Source organism: Mus musculus, chromosome 9, assembly GCF_000001635.26.
Source record: "Mus musculus strain C57BL/6J chromosome 9, GRCm38.p6 C57BL/6J".
Lineage (NCBI taxonomy): Eukaryota > Metazoa > Chordata > Mammalia > Rodentia > Muridae > Mus > Mus musculus.
Genome location: NC_000075.6, coordinates 113,076,747 through 113,102,696, shown reverse-complemented (window position 1 = coordinate 113,102,696; position 25,950 = coordinate 113,076,747). Strand labels below are relative to the sequence as shown.

The following is a 25,950-nucleotide window of genomic DNA, read 5'->3' as shown; positions in this document are numbered from 1 at the left end:
GGTGGTAGGTGATACTGTTGCTATGGGTGCTTGGTGGTAGGTGATACTGTTGCTATGGGTGCACACTGAGTGCTTCTGAGGCATGAACAAGCCCTGCAGCATGAGGTGAACATGAAGCAGAGATACTGACTCCTGTGCTGTAGTCTTAGCATTTACCAATTAACCATGTGACTTTCAAAATGTCATTTGGTTTTGACTTTCATATTCCTTAGCTACAGATATATAATGATAAATCTCTTTTTTATTGTCCCAGTGTAGCAGTGTAAAGATGAAAAAAATCAAAAGGAATTGGTTACAAAAAATTCTTTATAGGTTATAAAGTACTATATAAAATTAAAATATTTAAGCAACAGACACTTGTACACACCAGAAAGTTAAAACTGTTTTAATCATTGAATATAGAAGTGGCTATATTTTTCTTAAAGTCTGTAATTCAGGGACAGGATTTCATTGACATTTATTCAATCCTGTAGTCTGGTTGTATTTGGTAGAACAATTGAGCATACATTTGGGAGGCAGCAAGGATGGCATCTCTTGGAACAGAAATTTACATGTAGGCTGCCTTCAGCCTTATGCATATATACAATGTCCCCAGAGCTTCAGATTTGCCATGATTCCTTGGTGGGCCTGGGGTATTCAGGGTTGGGTAGAGAGCCCTAGGCACCCTCAGAGTCAAGGCTTCCCACCACCCTGATAAAGAACAAGTGAATGGACACAAAGACAGCACACTGTATCTTGCTCGGTTTCACCTTCCCTGGTTTGGTCCATCTGGTCTTGGCTCACCAGGGCTCCAGTTTAATGAAGCTTTAAATAAACATAAGCCTGGGGGAAATAAAGGAACCACAAGCCAGAAGAATGCATTGAGGTATGACTTCATTTGTTGTCTTCCAAATTAAAAGAGAAAATAGTTCTTCTTTCTGTTCAGAATAAATGTGAAAACCATTTAGGATAGAATAGAAGGACTTAGTCTGTGTTCATGGCTTTCAGTGGATAATGGATATTTTTTAACATATGAGTGTGTTCTGTGCATGTGTCTATATATGTTCAAATAGCTCTGTGTGTGTGTGTGTGTATGTGTCTGTGTGTGTCTGTGTGTGTATGCTGTATGTATATAGTATGTACATGGAGGCCCAATGCTGACATCATGAGCCTTCTTTAGTTGCTCTCTTATTCCTTTAGGCAGCACTCTCAATTGCACTCAGAGCTTGCAAGTTGGCTCATTTGCTTGCTCTGAGGATCCTCTGTCTCTGTCTTTACAACTCTGGAATTACAGGTGGGTCACTATACCCACCCAGTCTTTATGTGGGTTCTGGGGATATTAACTGTGGCCTTCCTGCTTGCCTAGTAAATGCTTTAACCACTGAGTAATCTGCCCAATCTGGCAATGAAAGCTTACTGTACACCCTTGGACCTTGGCTTCCTCCTCTATGAACAGAGACATAACATATAAAATAATAGAAGCTCCAGAGTTCTCGGGTGCTCATAAGCCAGACTTCATACCTCCGAATGACTCATCAGAAATATTTCTTTATATCATACAATTTTGAAAAAGATGATGTGAGGCTTGGTAATTTTGAGGTCTTCTATGAGCTTTAGTTTTCTGTGGGTTTATGAATGGTGTAGATCTAGGCCAGGTGTTAGAGAGCTTCATGTTCAACATCACTCTTGCTTGAAAGACACTTTCTGACTACTTGAATACAGTCTCTCCAGTAGGGAGAGCAGTGTAGGCTAGGGAGAGTTAGAGACGTTGCTGGGACACAAGAACTATGGCCAAGGCCTCTGGACAGCCTCAGGACCTGGTGAAGTGTTTGACACTCAGGGTCTTCATTCTGTTCAGTTTCAGAAGACCCACGGGGCTTGGCCCACTGCCTGGGAAGAGGCATAGCCAGCCTGGGAATTGATTTGAATGTAATGAACCTTCTGTCTCATCTGGTACTTTCAGAAGAATTTGCAGAGTCAATAGGTAATGGTGGCTTTAATTAAAAATGAAAGGGGAGGGGAATTAAAGCTTGACTACAGCGTCCTACAGGAAAGATGACCTCAGGGATCGGGGAAAATATTGCCAGCATCGCACAGCATAGGCAGGGCTGCTTCTATTGAATTTGAGTAATTTAAGCAGTGGGCAGTTGGGAGTAGAGCTCACTTCCATGCACTTTCGTCTCACCTTGCCATTTCTTTTCTCATATCTTGAAGAGAATTTTTAAAACCTGGTCTGGAGCATAAGGCACATAGTTCTATGGGATCCCATCACTTGCATCCTGATGGAAACTGCATGAGGCATGACATAGCACACCATGAGCTGGATGCCCCTTGAGATGATCTATCATGGAGTGCTACCTTGGTCAGCAATAGTAAACTTGTTATAAAATGCTTGGTTCTATTTCAGAAGTAAAAGGTGGATCAACATTGATTCTTGGTGATTACCCTTTCATTCACTGACCTATCTTTTGGACCTTGAATTCTCACTAATGATAGAAAACATTCTACTGTGGGATATGAAGGTGGCTAGAGGGAAATTATACAGGGATGAAACAGGGTCTCTTCTAAGAGTTTTCATTATTCCTGGGAGAATGGCACTGAGCTGTGATTCGCTGTGGAATGAAACACACACACACACACACACACACACACACGCACATGAACACACACATGCACACCCACACACATACCAAGTTCTGGTAAGAGAAAGAATGATGTCCTTTGAGTATTTCCTCTGTACCTTGAACAAGGCCAAGTTTCACTTAGCTTCACAGCCATTAATAATCCTGTAGCCTTCCTTTACTGCTGAATCCACTAAGAGTTATGAGCTCAAAGATCATGAGGAGTTAAGAGGTGCATAGTAACAGTCACGTTTAAGCCTGGGGTTTTGTGACTGTTCTACCTGAGACCTACCAGTTCTGTCATCCCATAGTATCTGTTGTCCAGGAACTCAGTGGACGCAACGGTGTACTTGATATTCAATTTTAGTAGAGATGTTTACATTAGACTGATACACTGAAGGATTACAAGGCAACTAGAGTTTATTAGGCTATTGTAACTAAACAAGCAGAAAAAGCAAGCCTATAGTGAACTATAGTCTAGAGAAAATATAGGAAACAAGGATCTTTTTAGACAGAATTTTTCTGTATAGCGCTGGCTGTTCTGGAACTTGCTGTGTAGACCAGGCTACTTTCAAACTCACGGAGAACTTCTTGTCTCTGCCTTCTAAGTGCTGGGATCAAAGGCATGTGCTTCCATGCTCATCAGGAAATGAGAACTTTTAAATCATAATCATAGTAGTAGGAATCAGTTCTGTAGGAAAAAGAAGAAAACAGTATATAATGAGATTGGAAATTGCTGGGCAGTGGTGGCAAATTCCTTTAATCCCAGCACTTGGGAGACAGAGGCAGGCAAATTTCAGAGTTCAAGGCCAGCCTGGTCTACAGAGTGAGTTCCAGGAAAGCCAGGGCTACACAGAGAAACCCTGTCTCAACAAACAAACAAACAAACAAACAAACAAACCAAAAAACAAAACAAAACCGAGAGAGAGAGAGAGAGAGAGAGAGAGAGAGAGAGAGAGAGAGAGAGGGAGAGAGAGAGAGAGAGAGAGAGAGAGAGGGAGAGAGAGAGAGAGAGAGAGAGAGAGAGAGAGAGAGAGAGAGAGATATTTTAGGAAAACATACGGAAGTGCAAATATTTACAGTAGAGAAAATTAAGAATTGAAGAATAGATCATGGGCTTAATTGACAAAGAGTTAATGAGAGAAACTATGCCCACAAAAAAATAACTTCACACACACACACACACACACACACACACACACACACACAGACAGAGAGAGGGAGAGAGAGAGAGAGAGAGAGAGAGAGAGAGAGAGAGAGAGAGAGAAGGAAGACATTCTAGCATTTTCATGACTTGTTAGAATCAAATACTTTACTAAATGTGCATTTGGGGATGAAGAAGTCAGAGGGGCATAAAACAGTATTTAGTCGCATACTTGCTAGAATATGATCAAGAGAGCAACCAATATGTGCGGTATTCAGAAACTTCCCACTCAGATAACACAAAAACAATTTTTACTTTGGTATGGGTCACTCAAATTTCAGGTAACCATAAATTAACAAAGTTCTTTAAATGAATCAGAAAAACAAGGGAACAAACAACAACACTTTTGACACACAAAAGAGAATGAGAAAAGTGACAGACGATATATTAGGTTTCCTTTTGCTGTGAAATATATTCTCATATATGTAGAAGCTGATTCTCTTTTAGTGGTTGTAGTGGTTTGAATGAAAATGGCCCCCATAGGCTCATCCTATTGGGAGGTGTGACCTTGTTGGAGGAAGTGTGTCACTAGGTTGGGCTTTGAGGTTTCAAATGCCCAAGCCAGGCCCAGTGTCACTCTCTCTTTCTGTTGCTTTTGGATTCAGATGTGGAGCTACCTCTCCAGCCTTCTGTCTGCCTGCAGGTGTCTATGCGTCCCACCATGATGACACTGTACTAAACCTCTGAAACGGTAAGTCAGCCTCAATTAAATGTTTTCCTTTATAGGAGTTGCTGTGGTCATCATTTCTCTTCACAGCAAGAGGACACTAAGACAGTAGCTCTCAGCTCTGTGGGTCAGACCACACAGCCGGTCATGGCTGGCTTCATCTCTTGGGCTGGCAGAAGACTGAGGTTTGCCGAGTCTTTATCTGGATGCGAATGTCTCTCTTCTAGGTTCATTTCTATTCTTGGCACAGTCCAGCTCCTGAGGTTAAGGGACTCACACGCATGTTGGTAGTGGTTGTTGACTGAGGGCTACTTCTGACTTCCAGGGGCTGCTTGCATTTCTCAGAGTGAGCTTGCTTCCATCTGATGTCAGCACAGGCTTGCTGAATCCCTCTAAAGCTTCAGTTTTCCTCTGCCCTCCTCCTCTGGTTCCCACTTGAGAAAGCACTGCATCGATAGGGCTCATCTAACTAATTACATCCATCTGATGGCCTTTGCGTTTTCAGATCAACCGACTTGGGACTTTAATCGCATCTGTGAAATTCTATCACAACACCAGCTAGATGGGTATGTATAGAACAAGCAGAAAATGAGCATCTTATTTTTCTATCCTAGAGTATTGTTGTTGTCTTAAATCAGGTGCAGCACTTATTCAGAAGATGTAATAACACAGACAAGTCCTGATTATGCTAGTCAGGAATCAGAACATGCCAAGAGAAAAGCTATTTGGAATAGGGAGGCAACTGAGTCAGTGGGGTTTGGATAACACTCACATAAAGCCCCTGTAATGTTGGGATACCCAACCCTAGCACTGAGTAAGTAGAGACAGAGGGACCCTGAACTCATTGGCTAGCCAATTTTGCTGAATGGATGAGCCTCAGGCTCAGTGAGAGACCATGTTTCAGAAAATAAAGTGGATAGCAATTGAGGAAGATATTTGACATTCACCTTTGAACTCCACATGCACACACATGTATACCACATGTGCACACACATTCACTTACATACACCACACACAGAGAGTTTAAGGAGAAAGTAGCTTTTCACTGTATTTTGATTTTGCAATAAAACAACCTAAGTACTAGAAAGTTCTAGAGAATTAGTGGGGACTAGGTGCCAGAAGCGTGATGAAGAGTGAGGTCATTCTTTCCATGACAGAAGGTCAAGTAATTGGATGACTTTCAAGGGGAAAAAGTGGCTCAGAAAGAGTTATGGCTTGAGCAAAGGGCAAGGTGGGGACTAACTGTGTCTTTGTTCCCATGACGACAACCACAACACAAGGTCACTGGTATTGGTGATGGTCAACTTGCTTAAGCTGAGAATGATGGATTGTGGTCTCAACATGAGTGCAAAGGGGAAAAGGAGAAATCCAGGTGGAATTCCTTCTTCTTTACCTCCTTATCACTTGAGAAGTAAGGATGCTTAAATTTGCTCCCAGCACTGCAGAGTCATCTGTCACAATGCCTTTCCCACCACGGTAGACTGTATCCCCTTGAACCACAAGCGTCACGAGCCACCCTCCCTTAAGTTGCCTTTGTCGGGCATTCACTCACATCAATAGGAAAAGCAACCAACCCAGTACTGCAGGGCGAGCATGTGAGAAATCCCCTTTGTCCCTAGATTGAGATTTAAACCCTGGGTTCTTGGATTTGATGATTTCAGACAATTCCACAGTGCTCCATGGTTTTGGCAGTCTATAAGTCATGCTTGCCCGTTAACTTGTCTGTTTTTCTGGAGGAAAAGGCCATAAGGATCATGATTTAGAAGGAGGGATTGTGAAGATGAACAGTGGGAAGTGCCAAACAGCTAATGCATCTGGATGACTGAGATGCCAGAGACTCGTGGCCATGTGTGGGAACACCCTGAGCATCGTTTTCCTGGCTTCCAGGAAGGAAGATTGTCCTATTCTTCACACCTTCCTCAGCCACTTCTGGGAGGGAATTTAGGGAGGGAGGAAGCCTTTATTGAGGGTGTGAGTTTGGGAAGCTTCTGGAATCTAGTGATAACTTCTTATTTTGGGCAACCCAAACCATCAAATCTTTGGGAATAAAACACTCTTATAAGACTTGGTTTAGTTTTTCCTAATTTCTGTAGCTCAGCCTCAAGCTCTGGCAATTGACACCACAGGCCCTACAGAACTACTGTCTGGGCTGTTTGCTTCCTTATCCTTCAGCCTACGACTTACATCTTGTTCTCTGTCTTGGTGAAGTTCCAAACAAAAGGATGGTGTGCAGACAGTGTTGACATTCCCACAGCTCCTCATTTATCAGTTCTGTATGGTTAGTGTCTTAGTTAGGGTTTTACTGCTATGAACAGACACCATGACCAAGGCAACTCTTATAAGTACAACATTTAATTGGGGCTGGCTTGCAGGTTCAGAGGCTCAGTCCATTATTATCAAGGTAGAAACATGGTTGCATCCAGGCAGGCATGGTGCAGGAGGAGCTGAGAGTTCTACATCTTCATCTGAAGGCTGCTAGCAGAATATTCACTTCCAGGCAGCTAAGATAAGGGTCTTAAAGCCCACACCCACAGTTACACATTTCCTCCAACAAGACCACACCTACTCCAACAGGGCCACACCTTCTAACAGTGCCACTCCCTGAGCCGAGCATATGCAAACCATCAGAGTTAGCATCTATGACTGCATCCAAATGGTGTGATGACACAGCTAAGCTCTGGATGTGCACAACCTCCAAGGATGCTTCTGTGTTTACCTCTAGCCTTTGTATTCAGTAACAACCTCAGGAAGTGGACACTAGGCTCCAGTTACTAGACTCACAGCCACCTTCAGACTTACTTGTCCAGCAAAAGAGTCAGAAGAAAGCCAGTTACCTGTCTCCCACCCTATTCATTTTAAGACAATACTGTTTAAGCCTCCCATCTCATGATGTGGTCCTGTCAAAATCTTCAAGAAGTCAGTTAAACCTTGTATGTTCTTGGGTTTTGAACCCTAATGTTTCTCAGGGTATCATTCTATCTTCTGCCCACTATTTTAAGATGACATGGTATGATCTGGCTGCCCTTCTCTCCTCTGTGACTCTCCTCTTATTCCCCCATCTTATGGTGGTGGGGACTCTGAGTCAATCCTGATTTTAAAGATAAAGGCTATTCCATGCTAGGATATTTTGCTGCTGGGAACTTTTCAGAACATGCAGGGGACCTTGCATTCAATGGACAGAAACTACTTCTCTCTCCATAGCCTTAAATATCCACCCTCTGAAGCCCACTCTTCTGCTGCTATTTCTTCTTGCTGGTGAGCAGGAACTGTTTCCACCAACCATCTCCTTCTCTCAGCCCTGCCTGGGCTTCCTTAATTTCCCCTTTGTGGGAAATCTAAGACTGGATTCAAAATTCTATAATTGGGGCTGGGCATGTAGCAGAGTCAGTAGAGGTCTAGACTAGCTTTGATCCCAGCATGGCATAACCAGATGTGATAGTATAATCACCATTACTCGGGAGGCAAAAACAGGATGGTCAAGTATTCAAGTCCATCCTCAGTAACATAGCAAGTTCGAGACCAGCTTGAGCTACGAGCAACCCTGGCTCAATAAATACATAATGAAATAAAGCAACTCTATGAAACTCTATGTTTAAAAACCTGAGACAAAGACTGATCTTGAAAACAGAATTTCTGAGTTAGAATCAGACTGGAACTTTGGGTACTGTCAAGTGCTTAAACTGTTTCCTGAGACACAGATGACTCACAAATAGAGAGACAAACACTTTACTGCCTTCAGGTGCTGAGCCGAGGGTGTGCCCAGTGGCCGCTTTGGTCACATCCCACTTTCTTCTATTTTATACATCTCAGCAGAATTACGAAAGTCACATACAGAAAGAAGCCTCCAGAGTGGAGTTTTATTTTAGTAAGCCCTTATGAAGACCTTCCTGGCTTCGAATCAATCCCGCGGTAAAAGACCAGCGGGAAGTGCATGGGGGTATATTTAGAAGCTAGGAGAAGCTGGCTAATGAGATCTCAAACTTACGCCTGCCCCCTTGGTTTCATTACGGAAGCAACACCTCAGCCTTGCCTGTAATTAGGTGTAATTGTTTCCTTACAGAAATAATCAGAGTAATTTAACCAGCGATCTGTTTTTGTTTTTGATAATTCAAACTGCAGCTCTTGCGTGGCAGAGTCTGGCGAGGGGCTGGGTTGGCATCTTAAAGAAAGCAGGTGCTTTGGGTTTCTCAAATAGCTGACGTTTTTGTGGCTCTGGTCCTCGCCTGCTTCTCTTGGGTCCCCTGCTGCTGTCACCTCCGTAGAAAGCATCAGAGGTTGTAGTTTTTCTTAAGAAGAAAACAGTTCCATGTGCTCGTGGATGAGTGGGGACCACTCAGAAGAGTTGTGTGAGCTCACTGGAGCCAGAACAAGCTCTTTGAAGTTTGATACTGACCATACATCCAGGACAGAGATGCTGACAGTGAGAGAATGATAGAACTTTCTGGAAACAGGCTTTGTATAAAATGAAGACTGGCACACACACATTCAGTACCCAACTGTGGTGGCTAATCTTCACTGTCAGCTTGAGCGGACTTAGAGTTATCTAGTGGATTGTCAAGGAAGACTTCGGCATGGATGGGAGTGTGAGAGCATTCCCAGAGAGCCAGGAAGACACGCTTTGAGTATTAGCGGCTTCAGCCCGTGGGCTGGAGATAAGAAACAGGAAAAGACAAAGCTAGTTGAGTGTCAGCCTCCTTGCTTTTCTGCTTCTGTCTGCCATGATGTGGGCAGCGGTTCTCTGCCTTCACGTTCTGCTCAAATGCTGGTGGCCAAGCAGCGGTGGCAGAAGTCGGTAAAACCACAAGTCCAAAGAAATCTTTCCTCTCTGGGTATTTTGTTACAGGCACAAGGAAAGTAACAAATGCCTACTGTGTGGATTCGGTAGTTTATAGGAGCAGGTAGCTGAAGGGAATCGGACAGTCTGGTTTGCACCTGAGCCAGGGTCCTCTTTAATTGTACTATTATTAACCTCTCTGAATCACAGACTTCTGACTTGCAGAAGCGATGTATAATACTTGCTGGAACTGAGTAGTTTTCTGAGTGTGTAGTGAGATATGCAAGCATAAGTTATTATTGATCAGCAGGCTTCACAGCATAGGTTTCCCTAGATTTCTGTCTTTGGACGGAGGATTAAGGAGAGCTTCATCTTGTGGTGCCCCAGTTCTTGTGACATGCATGTAGGAATATCTATCAGATTCTCCCTTCCCTCTGCAAACTCTGAAGGACCGTTCCGAAGCCTCATCAAATGCATCTCCCAAACAGCTCCATCATTCATCAGCCGAGACATCCAGGGAGATGCAAGTCGGAAGGAGGGAAAGGGACCCATCTTCACTAATGAGAACTCCAGGAGGTAGGGCAGGTGTTTCACATACTCCATATAGTCCTTATAAGCACCAGCTAGATGTGCTTCAAACCCCTCCAGTCTCTCTGTGGACCAGAGAGACAAGTTTCTTGCCCAAAGCCAGACAACTAATGTGTGGAATAGAAATAACCTTACCCAAGTCTGTCTGTCTTTGCATTTTTCCTTTCTCTTTACTAAACCATACGGGCTCCTCTGCCTTCCTTAAGTTTAGAAATTCTGTAGTGGCCAAATGGAGTCAACCATAAGATTTTTTGGTTAATAATATTGAGGGAGGAGGCTGGAAAGATGGCCCAGCTTTTAAGAGCACATATTGCTCACAGAGAGGGCCTGAGTTCTAGTCCCAGTACCCAATGTGGGCAGCTCGCAATGACCTGTAACTCTAGCTCCAGGAGGTCCGAGGCCCTCTTCAGGACTCTGAGGGCACCTGCTTTCATGTGCACAATTCCCAGTTACACATGTACACACCTAACCCTGAGGAAGTGAATCTCCTCTTAAATGGCGCCTGGTCTATAATACATAGTATCAGTGTCAGAGATAAGCTAGAATAAGGCACAATCGGTAGTTGGGAGGTGAGTATAGAGTGAGTGTCTGAGCAATTGCAGGTCAGACTGAAGATCTTGGAAAGCCAGCGGCAGAGGAAACATTTCTTTTTGTGTGTGAAATGAGATGCTAAGAGGCCATTCGAGAGCACGGCTGTTCAGTCTACATTTTGGAATCTTTTTCTGAGATGAAGAATCGATTTAACACAATGAATGACTCAGCAATTACAAAGGCAAAATCATGTGAATCAAAGGTCACAGTGTGGGAGCAGGTGGTGTGTTGACTGCTGCCAACTGGAGAAGGTAGGGTTGCCTTCTATCTCTGCAGACCAGAGGTGTCTCCATTGTCCAGCTCAACCAGGCAACTTCCTCTCCAATTTTAGGATAGAGTGGTTAAAAAAAAAATGATTGTGCGGGGAGCAAGCATGAAAGAGAACAGGGGCCTGTTGTTCAGAGTCACATTACCATGAGAAAAACCACAAAAAAGGGACAAATAATCTTCTTCCCTTGTTGCCAGAGTCACAGGCTGCTGGATGATGCATCAGGGTGATACTGGCTGGCTGTGCACATTTGTACCCTCTCCCCTTTTATTGCAGGAAAGAATTCAAGTCAGTCAAGCACAGTAAAGCTAAAAATAATGGATCTGAAGAGAACTTAAAATCTGTATACCAAATGTCACAGATTACACTTGGAAAAGTTAGTGCACAATATCAACATGGTTTTGGTTTTTTGTGTGTGTGTGTGTGTGTGTGTGTACATCTATATCTATATATACAAATACATGTACATGTTCAAAATTGAATAATGGGACTCTGGGGGCTAGTAGAAGCAGTGAGAAAAGACATTATTTTGCCAGTCTATCCTTACACGGGTAGACTCAGTAGAGGGTGGTTTATTCTACAAGTGAATCTTCAGTGATGTCTTATGCACCATAATGTAGTGGGAACTGAATCGAGCTTTCATGGGTTTTTCCAGGATGTCTGTACACACCCATTTCAAGTTCTATAATAGTCAGTGAATTTTTGGGGGTGAGGGAGGCTTCAAGTTGCCTAGATGTTAATATCTGTTCCATCAAATTGTTAAATGCTCTAAGATTAGACCTAAAAAAATGTAGGACTGCTATTAAACACATTGTTGCCTATGACAGAAGCCACAGATGGATGTGGAAAGTCGGGTTGCATGGGAGCAGAGAGAGACCAGAAGATGCTAGTCAAGCACTGCGCACTGACAAGATGTGTGTTCAAATCTGGAGGGCACAGCACGGAGCTCACATCTAAAAATTGTGGTGTAAGAAACATTGGACATATTAATCGTCTTGTGTTGAATGGGACAGGAATCATGGATGCTGACTTGGAAAACAGCCAGGTTATAGTGGTCTGTTGTGGCACCCTGTGGAATTAGTTTTATTCACTGAGATTTGGAGTAGAGGAGGTCTCTTCAAATGTGTTTGGAAGGGGTATTTGTCATGTCAAAGTTTTCTTGACTTGCAAATGGGAAGCAGATGGGGCAGAACATGGTGAAAAGATAGAGGTAAGGGCTCCAGGTGGGAGGCTGGCATTCTCCTGGAGCATTAGGGCAACTTCACCAGGCTTGATGGCTGCACATGGAGTAGCATGGATGTAGCACAGATGAGGAGATAGTGAAGGTTATGCAGGGCTTGGGGTGAGAAGGGAGAAGCAGGCTATAGGAGACGGAAGACTGCAGCCCATGAAAGCCTGAGACCAGCCAAGGAAAGAGTGAGTAAAATAGCCTGTCCTCAGATTCAACTGAGAGAACTGTCTGGGCCACCAGAGCCCAGAGAGCTGTTAGTGCACAGCACATATGTTCTGATGAGAGAGAAAGCCCTGCAAGTGTTCAATATGGGGAGAGTGTGGACAGCCGTGGAATCCGGTGTGTGTCTGTGGGAGATTCTCTCAGACTCCACAGTGAGAACAGAAGCCAGTGTAGGATGGAACCCTAAGGAACATAGATGTGCAAGGTGGAACCCAGGTTGGGTTTCTACAGGAGGCTCTGGGTCTGCTCAACACTGGGGGACATGTTCTGTTGGAGCCAGCACTGATAACTTTGTAGTGAATTCCAAGCTACAAAGAGTGAAGGGTGGACCGTTGGTGCCAGAGTTAGATGAGCTGTGGTGTCATAATCAGTGCCTGCCCCCCCCCCCCCCCAGACCTGTCCCAAAGCCTCCCTTATGATTACATTCATAACTGAGTGCTTCTCGGTTTGTTTTAATGAGAATCTAACACATGTAAGAGCACAGGGTCTTCTAAGCCTGATTCCAGCTGTGTCTAGGATCGAAAGGACAGGAGAGGCATGAAACAAGGCAGTCGGGCATTTTCTTGATGCAGCTGCCTAAGTTTATGCGCTAAATTAATAACCTTCAACACCACAGTTTAACCTACAAGAAGTTGAGAAGAAACTCAAAAAAGGATCAGGGTGGTAAAAATTTTCTTCCCTGTCGGTACTAATAAAACTCAAGTACAGAACATCATGAGATCTGTGGACAGGTTCTGGGGATTTCCCATAATAAGACATTTACACTTGATGTACTAGAAATGTAGTTAGACTGGGGCTGGGGAGATGGCTCAACAGGAAGAGATGCTTACAGCCCATGTCTGGCAACCCTAGTTCAATTGCCAGGGCTCACGTAAAGATGAGCAATTTCACATCCACACCTACATAACACACACACACACACACACACACACACACACACACACACACACACACACACACACACACAGAGTTAGCCTATCCCAAATAGATTGAGAATGGCATAAGGGTTTCTCTTTAACCAGAGGAAGTAAAAAATTAAAATGTGAGCCAAGCAGTGGTGGCACGCGCCTTTAATCCCAGCACTTGGGAGGCAGAGGCAGGTGGATTTCTGAGTTCAAGGCCAGCCTGGTCTACAGAGTGAGTTCCAGGACAGCCAGGACTACACAGAGAAACCCTTTCTCAAAAAAACCAATTTGGAGGAGCTAGAGAAAGTACCCAAGGAGCTGAAGGGGTCTGTAACCCTATAGGTGGAACAACTATATGAACTAACCAGTACCCCCAGAGCTCATGTCTCTAGCTGCATTTTTAGTGGAAGATGGCCTAGTTGGCCATCATTGGGAAGAGAGGCCCCTTGGTCTTGCCCCAGTACAGGGGAAACACCAGGGCCAAGAAGTGGGAGTGGGTGGGTAGGGGAGTGGGGTGGGGGGAGGGTATAGGGAACTTTCAGGATAGTATTTGAAATGTAAATGAAGTAAATACCTAATAAAAATTGGAGGAAAAATTAAAATGTGTTCAGCTACTGACCCATGTTTAGCATGAGACTATTTACAATAGACACGTTACATAGTCAACATTGGTGTTCTTTAACAGGTAAGAAAAAGAAAGCATAGGATCAACACTGGACTGTTTCCAGCCCTAAAGAAGCCGTGCTCATTGCAGGATGGATGTGAGGCTTTTCATGCTAATCTAACTAAGTCAAACCCAGTCACACCCAGGTCAAATGTCTATTTCCCCTCCTGGTTGGAAGTCTACATTTAAAGGAGAAGACACAAGGGCACAGGCAGGAAGAAGCAGGGGTTGTAGGTAAGGGAGGATCGGGTAGGTAAGGCAAGCATACAGAAACACCCCAATGAAACCTACCATTGGATATAATCAATGCATGCACAAGCCTCCAAAAACAAATGGACATGTTATCTGAAAATTAAAAATGTCTCTCAGAATTTCCAGCTCAAAGGCAATGAAGTGGATATGTTAGTATCTTAAGTATAGCACTATGTAATAAGGCTGAGAATGAAGTCATGCGGGACAGCTAAATGCTTACATTAATAACCAAAAAAGAAATTAAAATGAATGTTCAGTCATTCATATCGAGAAGGTATCAAGAGACAGAGCGCCTAACTTTGAGTAAAACGTAAAGAAGCCCTTTAAACGCAGCAATGGGCATCTCGGAACATAGCAAAGTAGCTGAATAAGCAATTAATCCCCCAACCTTGTTTGACTGATCAAGTGAAACAAAATGGGCAACCCCCTCCCCCAGCTGGCCTGGTCACGACAAAATAATTAAGAAGTAGGGGATGAATTCAAGTGCAGAACTGGAAGCAAGAGTCAGCCACCAACACGCAGGAGATGCTGAGAAGTCAAGGGGATATTTACAAAAGTCTCTTCAAATCACTCTCGAGTGGATGATGATGTTTTTTTTATTTTTGGTGGGAAATATAAATTACTAAAATGAAACCTGGAAGCGCCTGCGTTAAGACTCTGCACACGCGCAAACAAGGTTTCAGCCCTTCTGTGAGACTTCTCCCTCGATGCAGCACCAGGCACAGATGGCCTCCCGGTGAATTCTTTTAGCCTCCACAGAGCAGAAACTGCAATGCTATTTAAATGGTTCTCAAGTGGAGACTGAAGGAAGTCTTCCAAATGATTTTTCAAAAGCCAACGTTGCATTCATTCCAGAACTCTCAGATGAGAGTACAGGAGACAAAAACCAGAGAGGAAGCCCAGTGCTGAGTTCCGGAGTGTACGTCCTAGAGAGTGTCCTGAGTCACTTCAGTGACAGCTCTTAGAGAACCAGAGGGACCGGAGCACACATTCATCGTTCACCAGAAAGAATGTGTGTCCAGTTGTCATATGTCATGGATGGTTGTAAATGTCCATTTCAACTGTTGATTTTTATGTTATGTGTTTCCCTCCCTCCCTCCCTCCCTCCCTCCCTCCCTCCCTCCCTCCCTCCCTTCTATTCTTCCTTTGCTATGTCTCTCTTTTTTGGATTCATGGTTTTACACTGTAGCTCAGGCTTTGCCAGAAACTCACCACCACAGCCAATGCTTACCCCAAACTCATGTCTGCCATCTTTGGCTTCCTGTGTGGAGGGTTAGAAGTGGGAGCCACCACACCTGCCATAATGCAGCTACTCTTGTTTAGATTTACCACACAACTACAACAGTCATACATTAAGGTTTTAGTACCATTTTGTTTTGCTAGTTTTACTTTCTCTCTTGTATAAAATTATCTCACTTAACTGGTGCTGAAACTCCCAGGAAGACTTGTGTTGATGGCCCCTTAGGTGGAAAGAGTTGGCCCCAGCAGGGGCGTTCCATGGCTCCAGATAGACAGCGTGATTTTAAACCAAAGGAGATGGGCTGATCAGGTGAAACCAGAGGAGACAGACACTCACGGCATTCTTCTCATTTTTCATATGATTTTCAGTTTATAAAACCTCTGCCATCAGGTGTTGTGAGGAAAATGATGCCTTTTGTAGACCCTAGGTGCTGAAACATCTTTCATAAGGCTAGAGTAGGCATGGAGCCCAGTTGCTAGGACACTTGTCTACCTCGTACAGAACCATGGGTCCCAATCCCAGCGCAGTGTGAACCCGTGTGTTAGCACATTCCTCTAATCCCTGTGTTCAGAAGGTAGAACCAGGTGGGTCAGAGGTTCAAGGGCATCCTTTGCTACAGAACAAATGTGAGGTGACCCTGGACTCCATTTTGTTTCCATGTAGTAAGTGCATATCCATTGTGACTGGGCAGTGGCGAATCTAAGAAGCGGTGCGACAGAGCTGTCAAACAAAGAAAGAACACAGAAGTCTGGAGAAGAGAAGTGGTGTCAGTGGATGAGCAGAGAATGATGCCATTGCACCCCTGCCATTGTGTGTAGACCTTAGGTAAGGATCTGAGCTGTGGGACACACTTTGAGTTTGTGATAAAGACTATAACTTCCATAGGTGCTAGCAAAAGGCCCATATGCACACAAGTTACACATCAGTGTCATAGGCCAGAGTGAGCAAATAGAAGGGGGCCACAAGAACCCAAGTAAGAGTACCGGATGGATCCAGTGTCCAGGCTGGGCTAGCCTCTGGAAACACGTGCATCCATGCCTTCCTACCTCAGCCCAGGAGACCTCCACTACAGTGTTAATAAGTTTCTGTTTTCTAAAGCCTGCTGGGTGCATATAGCAGCAAGCTATGGGTGCTTCTTCATCTCTTTCAGCCTTTATGGCTATGCTGTTATGTGTTTACATGTGTGCAAATCTAAGAAAGATTTTCCAAGAGCCCAGGTTACACGGATGTTCTGTGAGCACCTAGCCCAACATAACAGCAGACTGGCAGGATCTCTGCTCTTCAGCAAGGCCAGTTCTTCAAGGGTGGGTGGAGACAGAGGCATGGGTAGACTTGGTACAAAGGAAGGGTATATAGTTCTCCATTCACAGATTTAAAGCCACCCTGTTTCTCATTGACAAGTGTCTTTCCGCTAATGACCCACTCGTTTCCTTGTTTTGTCTTGATGGTTTGGAAATACCATTACATAGTGCTAAAAGGAAAAACAAAACCAAAACCAACCAACCAACAAAACAAACAAACAAATTAAAAAGCCCAGGCAGCTGTAGCTTAGTGGTAGTACACTTGTCTGGTGTGCAAGGCCCTGAGATCATTGTCCAGCACTACCCGGAGAAGGGAAAGTGGTTTTTCCTCATGGTATGAATTTCACAGCAAAGAAAGCGAAAATCCTGAAGTGTACAGATGGATGCTCACAAATTATCATGTAGGGTGGGTCACTGCGTAGAAAATTATCTCTTACTGAGAAAAATTTAACTTCCAAACACCCTCAGTTGGACACTTGATAGGCACAGCCAGCAAATGAGGGTTTTGCTGCTAATGCAACTGAAGTCAGCCATTGGAGGCGGGGCACACCCTGTTTATATTTTAACTAGTTCCATCTTCTCAGAAACAACAGAATTGGGAACAGAAGTGGGGGGTGCCGCAGAATGCAACAGGAGGAAAGAGTCCAAGAAAAACCAAATTGCCTACAGTAGGAGAATAAATAAAAAGCCCCAGGAATTACTTATAGCTGTAGCCTCAAAGGCCCCATAAAATGTAACTCTCTGATTTACCTTCCTTGTCTCCTGTAGTGGCTGCCAGACGAAATTAAAAATGGGCCCATGAAACTAGGGAGATTGAGAACGACATAAAGAATGCTTCAGAGGCCCCAGATTTTAAGTGCCTTTCCACTTAATTGTCTTTGGTTGCCAGCTATGGAAGGAATGGAGAGGGAGAGGGAGACAGGACTGGCTCAGAACACTTGCAGAGTGAGAGAGGACAAAATAGTCTGCTTTGTGCATGCTAATGGCTACCTGTATCTCCTGCCTTTCATCTCTACCCCAGCGAAGGATACTCCGTCCAAATGGGTTCATGCCAGAATCCAAATATTCTAGATTGTGAGAACAGGCAACATTTTGCACACATCTATCAGCAATATCACTCAGTGATTCTTGGCTTTATTTTTTGGGGGGTTGGGGGTGGGGAGAGCACTTGGATGGACATGTTCCTGAGAGTGGCAGCAGAGAATAAACTTGATCCCTGCTGCCTGTGTTAGGCCAGCTCTTCCAAAGTGGTGCAGCATGGTATCTGTTTGGGGACATCGGATGCAATAAACATTTACTGCTAACTTACTGTAATAAATATAGAAATGATGAGACAACCACAAACTTCAGTTGAAAGCAGGAAGCAGTGGTTGTTGTGTTGAACGGCTGGAGGGCTGTTAAGGAATGGTTGATTTAGGCTGGGCTGGCTTGCCAGTCTGCAGGTTGGTTGGCCAACTGTTGGCTGATCTCAAATGGTTTCTATCAGGGCATCTGACTCCTTCTGTGTGACTTGTATCCTCATTCTCTACTGCTGTAACCTGGGCTTGGTTTCTTCATGGAGATATTAGTTCAAGAGATTAGGCAGGGCACACAAAACCTCTCAAGACACAATCCCAGAGAGAGGACACTTTCATCTCTGCCATATTTTCTTGGCCAAAGCAAGACATTTACTGGTTCAAATTCAACAGGAAGCAGAGAAGGCTCAGGTTAGTGAGAAAGGCTGCAAAGTCAGGGGAATATAACCAGATCACAGGAACAGTGAAGATGAAGCTCCTTCCTACACTGTACCAGGTCCCTGTGCTGTGCCTGCAGGATGCTAGTAGAAAGCCAACATTTCCTTTGACCACAAGCCTTTCTTCTTCACTACCTTGAGTGGCACAGGGCACCACCAGCCTGTCTTTGTTTCTAGGGAGAAGGGCAAACCTGACTGTTCACTCTATGACATTCTCTTTTGTTTCTTTTTCTGGAAAGTGGGAATGTTAGAAATAAATACTGGGGGGGGGGGTCGTTTCAATAAATGTTACACCCTAGGTTTCAGCAAAATGCCACTGAAACCCATAGAGAAGGCTAACTGGTGTCCTACTCTGATCCACTTTACCTGCCTGGTAAACCCAGTTTCCAGCTCCTGCAAGTGTCTGCTAATGTGGCTGCTTTCTCCTGCAGCAAATTACGTTCATCCAAGTGATGGCTACTTTACCTTATCTGTTAGATACCTACAGTGTATCAATGAAAGCAGGCTTTAGTTAAGGATGGAGTGGAATGGGGTTCTAGGAGAATGTCCCTTGCTTTAAGGGAGGGACAGTCCTGAATACAAACAGTGGGGTAGACTAGCAGACCAAACTGAAGCCGACCTTAAGCTGAAGTTACATCTTTACTCATTTGCTTTTTTTTTTTTTTTTGGCTCACATCAACTGACTCATTTTCATTCTCCTAAGAGTTTTCTATCAGCATAGCAGGACCCCTGTCTCAGGCTCCGCGTCCAGTAACACACACTAACATGCCTATCTTATACCACTTGTGTTCAAGGGAAAGAAGAAGAATGCACGGTCCTCTTTGGTAGAGACCATCTTGCCACTCTGGTACCAGGCTAGGTTTTACATAACAGAGGTGTATTCTGTTGTAGTGAAAGCAATACACACAAGGCTTTGTAGGCAACAGTGTGGTTCTCAGACTGCTGGAAATTCTAAATATCTTATGTGTGGCATCCTTGTGACTCTCATTCAGAGCTGGCCAAGGCTTGGAGAAAGGAGACAGGTCTTGTGTAAGAAGGGAAATAAGTCAGTAACATTGAGATTTTTCATGTTAATATGAGCCACATCCTAACACACAACAATCCAGAGACTCTATAAAGCTTTGATTGTCTTTTCCCAGTGTTTTTTTCCATGACTGTCTCTGTTGTATGTTTATTGGTATGAAGTCAAATGGTTAAGACACATCATTATGCCTAATAGGTCAAAGTTAAGAGAGATCTCTGAGACCCTAGGGGGTCTGGGTGAATGTGGGTGCATCACCTGCTGCACAATGTATTGTGTTTGGTCTACTCCTTAGGAGTGGTCAGTGTGGCCATTATCCATCAGCCTACTAACCACCAAGTGTCTCAGCCTGTGTCTTCTAATCCATTAATCTTTGTAAAAATTAAGTCTTACCTCGCTACTGCTTTGATAAGTTCTCATTTCCACCAGTCCTGTTTTCAAATGACAATTTTCTTACTTTTAAAAAGCATTTCAGTATTCCATTATGAAAATACACGACACTTCTTTATCCATCCCTGTTCCATATTTTGAGGTTTGGATATCCTGGGTGACACTGAAATGGACCAAGGAGTCCACATGTCTCCTCATCACATTACTTTCCATTATTTGGGTATCTGCCCTGGTTTTCCCTATTTGTACAATCTAAAAAGACCAATATCATAGAAGCATAGAGGAGAAAAGTGGATACCAGAGCTTAGGGGCTCATTAAGAGAGATGAAGAATGAGAAGATTCTGACCAAACATACAAAGTCTTAGAACACATGATTTAGTGACCTATTGTGCTATGGGTCATAGCTATTGTAGATTGCAAAATTGCTGAGATATTTTTAATGATCTAATCACAAGACTGATAAATTGATGAGGTGATGGATGCTAATTAGCTTCACTGCATCTTATACAATGTTCACTTCAGTCAATGTGTCATATCATACTCCCTTTCTCTCTTTCCCCCTCTCTCATATCTATCTATATATCTATCTATCTATCTATCTATCTATCTATCTATCTATCTATCTATCTATCTATCTATCTATGGCAATTAAAAATAAACAAATTAGTTTAAAACTTCATTTCATTACTTTTGGCTATAATTTAAAATCTGAACCATACTAAAATCATTCTGTTTATTTTTAAAAGTTTATTTTTACATTTACTATATATTGTACATGTGTGTATATATATATGCATGTATGTATTTATGTACATGTGTATACATATACTACAGTTTTCATGTAAAGGTCAGGGGACAACTTTTGGGAGTCAGTTAGTTCTTTTACCATTTAGATTCTGGGGACAGAACTCAGTCCTCCAGGCTCTGCTTCAGGCACTTTCACTGCTGAGCCATCTTGATGGCCCTGTAAGCACATTTTGCAACAGCTTGTCTAGCATGCCCCTTTCCAGTTCTGCTAGGTCTTGCCTGGCTGTAGGCTGTTTGCTGAGCAGGCCCTGAGTCTTGCTCTGGTGGGCTCTTGAGCGTGCTTTTCCATGACTTAGAGAGCCTTTCATGTTCCAAAGCTCATGAACTCTGAGTCATCTTTCCACCACCCTCCTCTTTTCCATCACCCCTACCCGGCTTCTATCAATTTCATTCCCACCTCAGGATACATTACATGCTTGTTATATTCATTCTGGGCAAGCTGGGCACACTAAAAATACATCTAACGTCGGAAGTGTGTGATGGATGAATGCATCAGAATGTATAATTCTTCTGGAAGAACCGCCTGGAGTCTGAAATATAAGTATCACATAAACAAAGGACATGAGGTTTAAGAGCTCTGAGTTAAATAAGGCTTCGGTGGACCCAAGTTCAAACTCAATTTTTTATTCATGAAAAAGTCACATTTCTTGTTGCTTTAAAGAACTGTTGTTCATGTACCGTGCCTCACGGATGTTACTTATAAAGTCTGACTCAGAGAATTTAGGAAAGGTTCTCTTCTGTTTTGATCAATGTGTCATATATGGGAAAAAAATCACACTTCAGGACAACGATGTAAGAGTTTCTAGCCGTTTCTTTTCAGGATTCTAAAAATAGTTTGTGTATGAGGGGAGTCATGGGTTGGGGCAGACACTATGTGTGTGCATGAGGGGAGGCAGGGGTGGGTGGGGCAGACACTATGTATATGCATAAGCCATGTCATAGGTGGTGGGGTCATCCCTGTGGAACAGAATCTGTGCCTGTCAACCTGGGTTATAGTCTTCAAATGGCTCTGGAGATGTCAATTTCTTAAAACAAAGGAAACTGGACACATGCACCCAGCATTAGCTGAGCCAAGCTGGCTGATCACCAAAGAAACAGGGAATCTTAGGAGTAAGCAGGCCGAGGGAGGCAGATCACACTCCTAATTACCTCCACAGCACCCTCATTTTCATATGCATGGCAATAGCTTGCTCTAAATGTTTGTGCCTAGGTTTAAACACTCAGGAAAATTCTAATTAAGGAAGAGCTGGTAGTAGAGGGTTGTACATTTAAAACAAACATAGGTTTCCTTGACATTCAGGAGTGATGCTGGCCACACATCAGTATGTATCACGCAGTCAGCTATTCTCTAGTAACAAACCTTATATTTAAATAAGTGGGGCAAAGGAATATGGTGCAGCCTCCTCCGTGTAGAAGGCCGTGTGAAGTGAGGTCAGGTCTGTTCTGTAGTGGTCATCTCATTCTCTCTCCTGGGTGGATCTTTGTCTCATTTCAGAGTATAGGTAGTTCCCCTTCATAGTTATATTGGTTCTTGTGTATGTGTATTTTATTGTTGGGGACAAGGGACTCATGCAAATGGGATCATTGCCTAGTGTCTCCTTTGAGTAGGTCATTATTCATGTAACTCATTTTTTTTTTTTGCATGTTGATTTTATGCCCTACAATTCTATTGAACTCATATTTCAGTTCCAAACATTTACTTTGAAAGGAGTCATTAGGGGGCTGGGGAGTCAGGAATGCACTTGCCTTGCCTGAATTCCATCCCCCAAACCCATAGCAATAAAAGTTCATAATCCCAAGCTTCAGAAGGCAGAGATGGGCAGATCTCAGTGGCTCGCTGACCAGGCAGCTTTGTTTACTTGTTAAGCTCAGGTCAGTGAGACTTCATCTGAAAAACAAAACAGAAACAAACACCAAAACAAACAAAAAATACAACTAACTGGCAACACACACACACACACACACACACACGGTTGGTGGTAAACACACACACACACACACATAAACACTCACACACACACACACACACACACACACACACCTCTAAGTGCAGAAGGGTCATTAGGGATTTAAACTACTATTAGGATAGCTTGGTGTTTTCTTTTCTTGTGTGATTGTTTCTGTCAGTACATTCATATTGCATAGACATGTGGTGGCAATAGGTACCCTCACCATCTCTCATTATTTGGTTTTATATACTAGACTAATCTTGAATGTCATAGATAAACTCTGTTTGGTTAGTATGTGTAAACTTTTGGATGTATTACTGAACTAATAATTCCCAGTATTGGTCAAGCCCAACAGAATCCCAGCACAGAGAGAAGAGGTAGTCTTGAAGTCTTCCTCTTAGCTGAGGAGCTATTGAGAGTTGATAGCTTCTCTTCCAGGAGAGGAAGAGTCAGTTTTCTTTAAGGATGTGGCCCCTGATAGGTAGAGGGGGCTCTGGAGGATGGGCATACAGCCAAGAGTGTGTACGGCAGCGCAGATTGGTGTGTTTTAAAGAGCGGATCTGGGAGGCGGCAAGGGAGGAAAGTCATATGATCCTTTCTCTGAGATTGGCATTATTGTGCACCCTGGTCACTTGCTGCTTCATTCATTCATTTCGTGCAGCCTAATAGACAGCTTCATTGAGATCCAGGTTTGTGTATGACTCTGTCAGCTAGGTTTCCTAGCTTTGCAGAAGTAGGGGGTCACTACCAACATGGTAAGCATGAATGTCTGTTGGTGTGCATGTGCCATTGCATACCTGTTAAGGTCAGAGGACAACCTGGAATACCTGGGATCAACTTCAGCTTGTCTGGCTCAGAGATTCTCTGACACTTCCTCTTCCCCACTCCATCCCACCCCACCCCCTAACCTCGCACCAGCCCCAACTTTACATCTTAAGATGTTCTATCAGCCTTAGCTTTACAGTGAGCATTCTCCAGTGCATTTCAGGACAGTGGGTGGAGTCGCTGACCTTGATGTGTTGTAAATAGGCAGTGGTGGGCTTTTATGAAAGAACATGAGACTGACTGTTTTGTAATGGTACAATCTGAGGAAACAGAGCCAAAGCACATTCAGAAAATAGGTGGGAGTACTTTTTTCTTAAAATGCTTTGTTTTTATTTTATTCATGAATATTTGCCTGAATGACTGAATGTATGTGTCTGTACACTGGGTGTCTGCAGTCACCAGAGGCTGGATAGACTTCCCCTAGAACTGGAGTTAGAGTTAGTTTTGACCTCCCATGCGATGCTGGGACCAGAACCTGAGTCTTTTGGAAGAGTAGCAAGTGATTTTAGCCACTGAGCCATTTCTATTTCCCCAAAGTACATTTCCTTACTCCTGTGTTAACTCTGTCACAGTGCATAGCACAGCATGAGGTAAGACTCCCACTTAAGCAGATTTCTGTGGCTTTACTATGACAAAGACTATTTTGAATTTGGTTCATGTTTTCTTAGTTGTTTTCATGCTAAGAGATTTATTTATCTTCTCTTGGACTACACTCTGAGATGAGAATTATAAGATAAAGGAAAAAATAATGAAGAAAAATAATTGGCAGACTCCTTCTGAGACTTCTCATTAGAGGTGGATTTACTGAGGTGTTTGTTGGCAAACCTGAGACTTACATGGAAAATCTGGAATCGAGTTAGACACTGAATGTTCATGGGAACAGACCAGACATCAGAGGAGGACCAGGGAGGAAAAAAAATTGCTGAGAACAGATGCTTCATGCCCTTGGAACTTAGCAATAATTGTTTTTAGACTGATCAGAGTGAATTCTATGCTATCTATCGATTTATATTGCAGAAGAACTGCAGAGGTAGAGAAGATAAGGGCATCCACCTATCGAATTGACAAGGTCTTGTTCACAGTGTAAATAGTCATGCTCAATACTCAGGACTGTCCTAAAATGAAGGGAGCCACCATGAGATCATCTCTCCCTTCAGAAATGAGGAGACGGAGGGACAGATGGTCCCAATTCACAGACTCCATATTTGCCAAATCCTGGTTCTTTGGTCACTTTATTACATTGTAGATGTTGAAAGATGTTTGCCCAGGAACAGACATTTCTGAAAAGGCCTTTTCCTCCCTCTTTCCTTCCTCCTTCCAACCTCCCTCCTTTTCATTTTTCTCTGACCTCTCTCCTCTCCTCGCCTTGCCTTGCCTCGCCTCGCTCCGCTCCGCCCCTCCCCTCCCCTCTCCTCCCCTCCCCTCCCCTCTCCTCCCCTCCCATTCAATCTCTTCCCTGTTCTTTCAGAATTAGAAATATTGGGAGCAGTGAGAAAACACAGAAGATTTAAAAGCACTCACTGCACCAAGCTTGATGACCCAAATTCAGTCCCTGCAACTCCTGGTGGAAAGAGAGAACTGGCTTCTGAAAGTTATCCTTTGACATCTACATGTTCATCATGCTGTGTGCATGTTCATGCACAAGCACATACAGAGGCACACAGGCATGCACACCTACATACACTCACACACATGCACATACACTCACAACACATATACACACATTATACACATATACACCTACACTCACACATACACACATGCACTCACATACATGCATGCACACAGACACTCACACATATGCATACATACTTACACACATTTATACACACACATATACATATGAATTCACACATACATGCATGCACACACATTCATACACTTGCACACATACATATACACTTACACACATATAAAATCATACATACACATGCATACACACACATTCATACACTCTCACACATACACATATACATATGAATTCACACATAATATATGTATACATAGTCACACACTCACACATATGCATGCACACTTATACACACTAACATACACTTACACATATACATATGAATTCATACATACGTGTATGCACACACATATTCACATACTCACACATATGCATACACACACATTCATACACACTTATATACACTCACACATACACATGAATTCACACATACATGCATGCATACACATTCATACACTCACATGCATGCATGCATACTTAAACACATTCATACACAGTCACACACACATGCATACACACACACATTCATACACTTTCACACTCACACATACACATAATTTCACACACAAATTCATGCGCACATTCACACACTCACATACATGCATACACACATTCATACTTTCTTACACACACCCACCCATACACATATGAATTCACACACACATGCATGCACATACAATCACATAGTCATACAAACACACATTTATACACACACAAATTCATACATATACCTACACACATGCACTCACACATACACACACATGTATACACATACACTCACACATATACACATGTATTAACAAAGGCACACATGCACATACAAATTCACACGTTCACACATACATATACCATTATACACTCACACATGCAACATGTACACATTAGCACACACACATACATGCACATACTTTATAAACAAACAGTACAATAGTTATAATAAAAAAATTAAAAGACATAATAAACTTTGC

The 25,950-nt window shown here is 43.2% G+C and overlaps 1 long non-coding RNA gene across 11 annotated transcripts in view; it reads left to right on the top strand.

The window, feature by feature from the left end:
* The window catches only part of Gm36251, an 80,074-nt gene that overhangs the window by 20,731 nt on the left and 33,393 nt on the right, over nucleotides 1–25,950 (top strand). For 3 of the 11 annotated variants that reach the window (XR_871292.3, XR_871289.3, XR_871290.3), the window contains 4 exons: nucleotides 1,838–1,963; nucleotides 4,410–4,495; nucleotides 4,977–5,037; nucleotides 5,752–6,764. This is a non-coding gene — a long non-coding RNA (predicted gene, 36251). Of the gene's footprint in view, nucleotides 1–1,837; nucleotides 1,964–4,409; nucleotides 4,496–4,976; nucleotides 5,038–5,751; nucleotides 6,775–15,869; nucleotides 16,032–25,950 lie in introns of those variants that run through there. The other 8 variants (XR_871296.2, XR_871298.3, XR_001779308.2 and 5 more) reach the window with 6 other exon arrangements.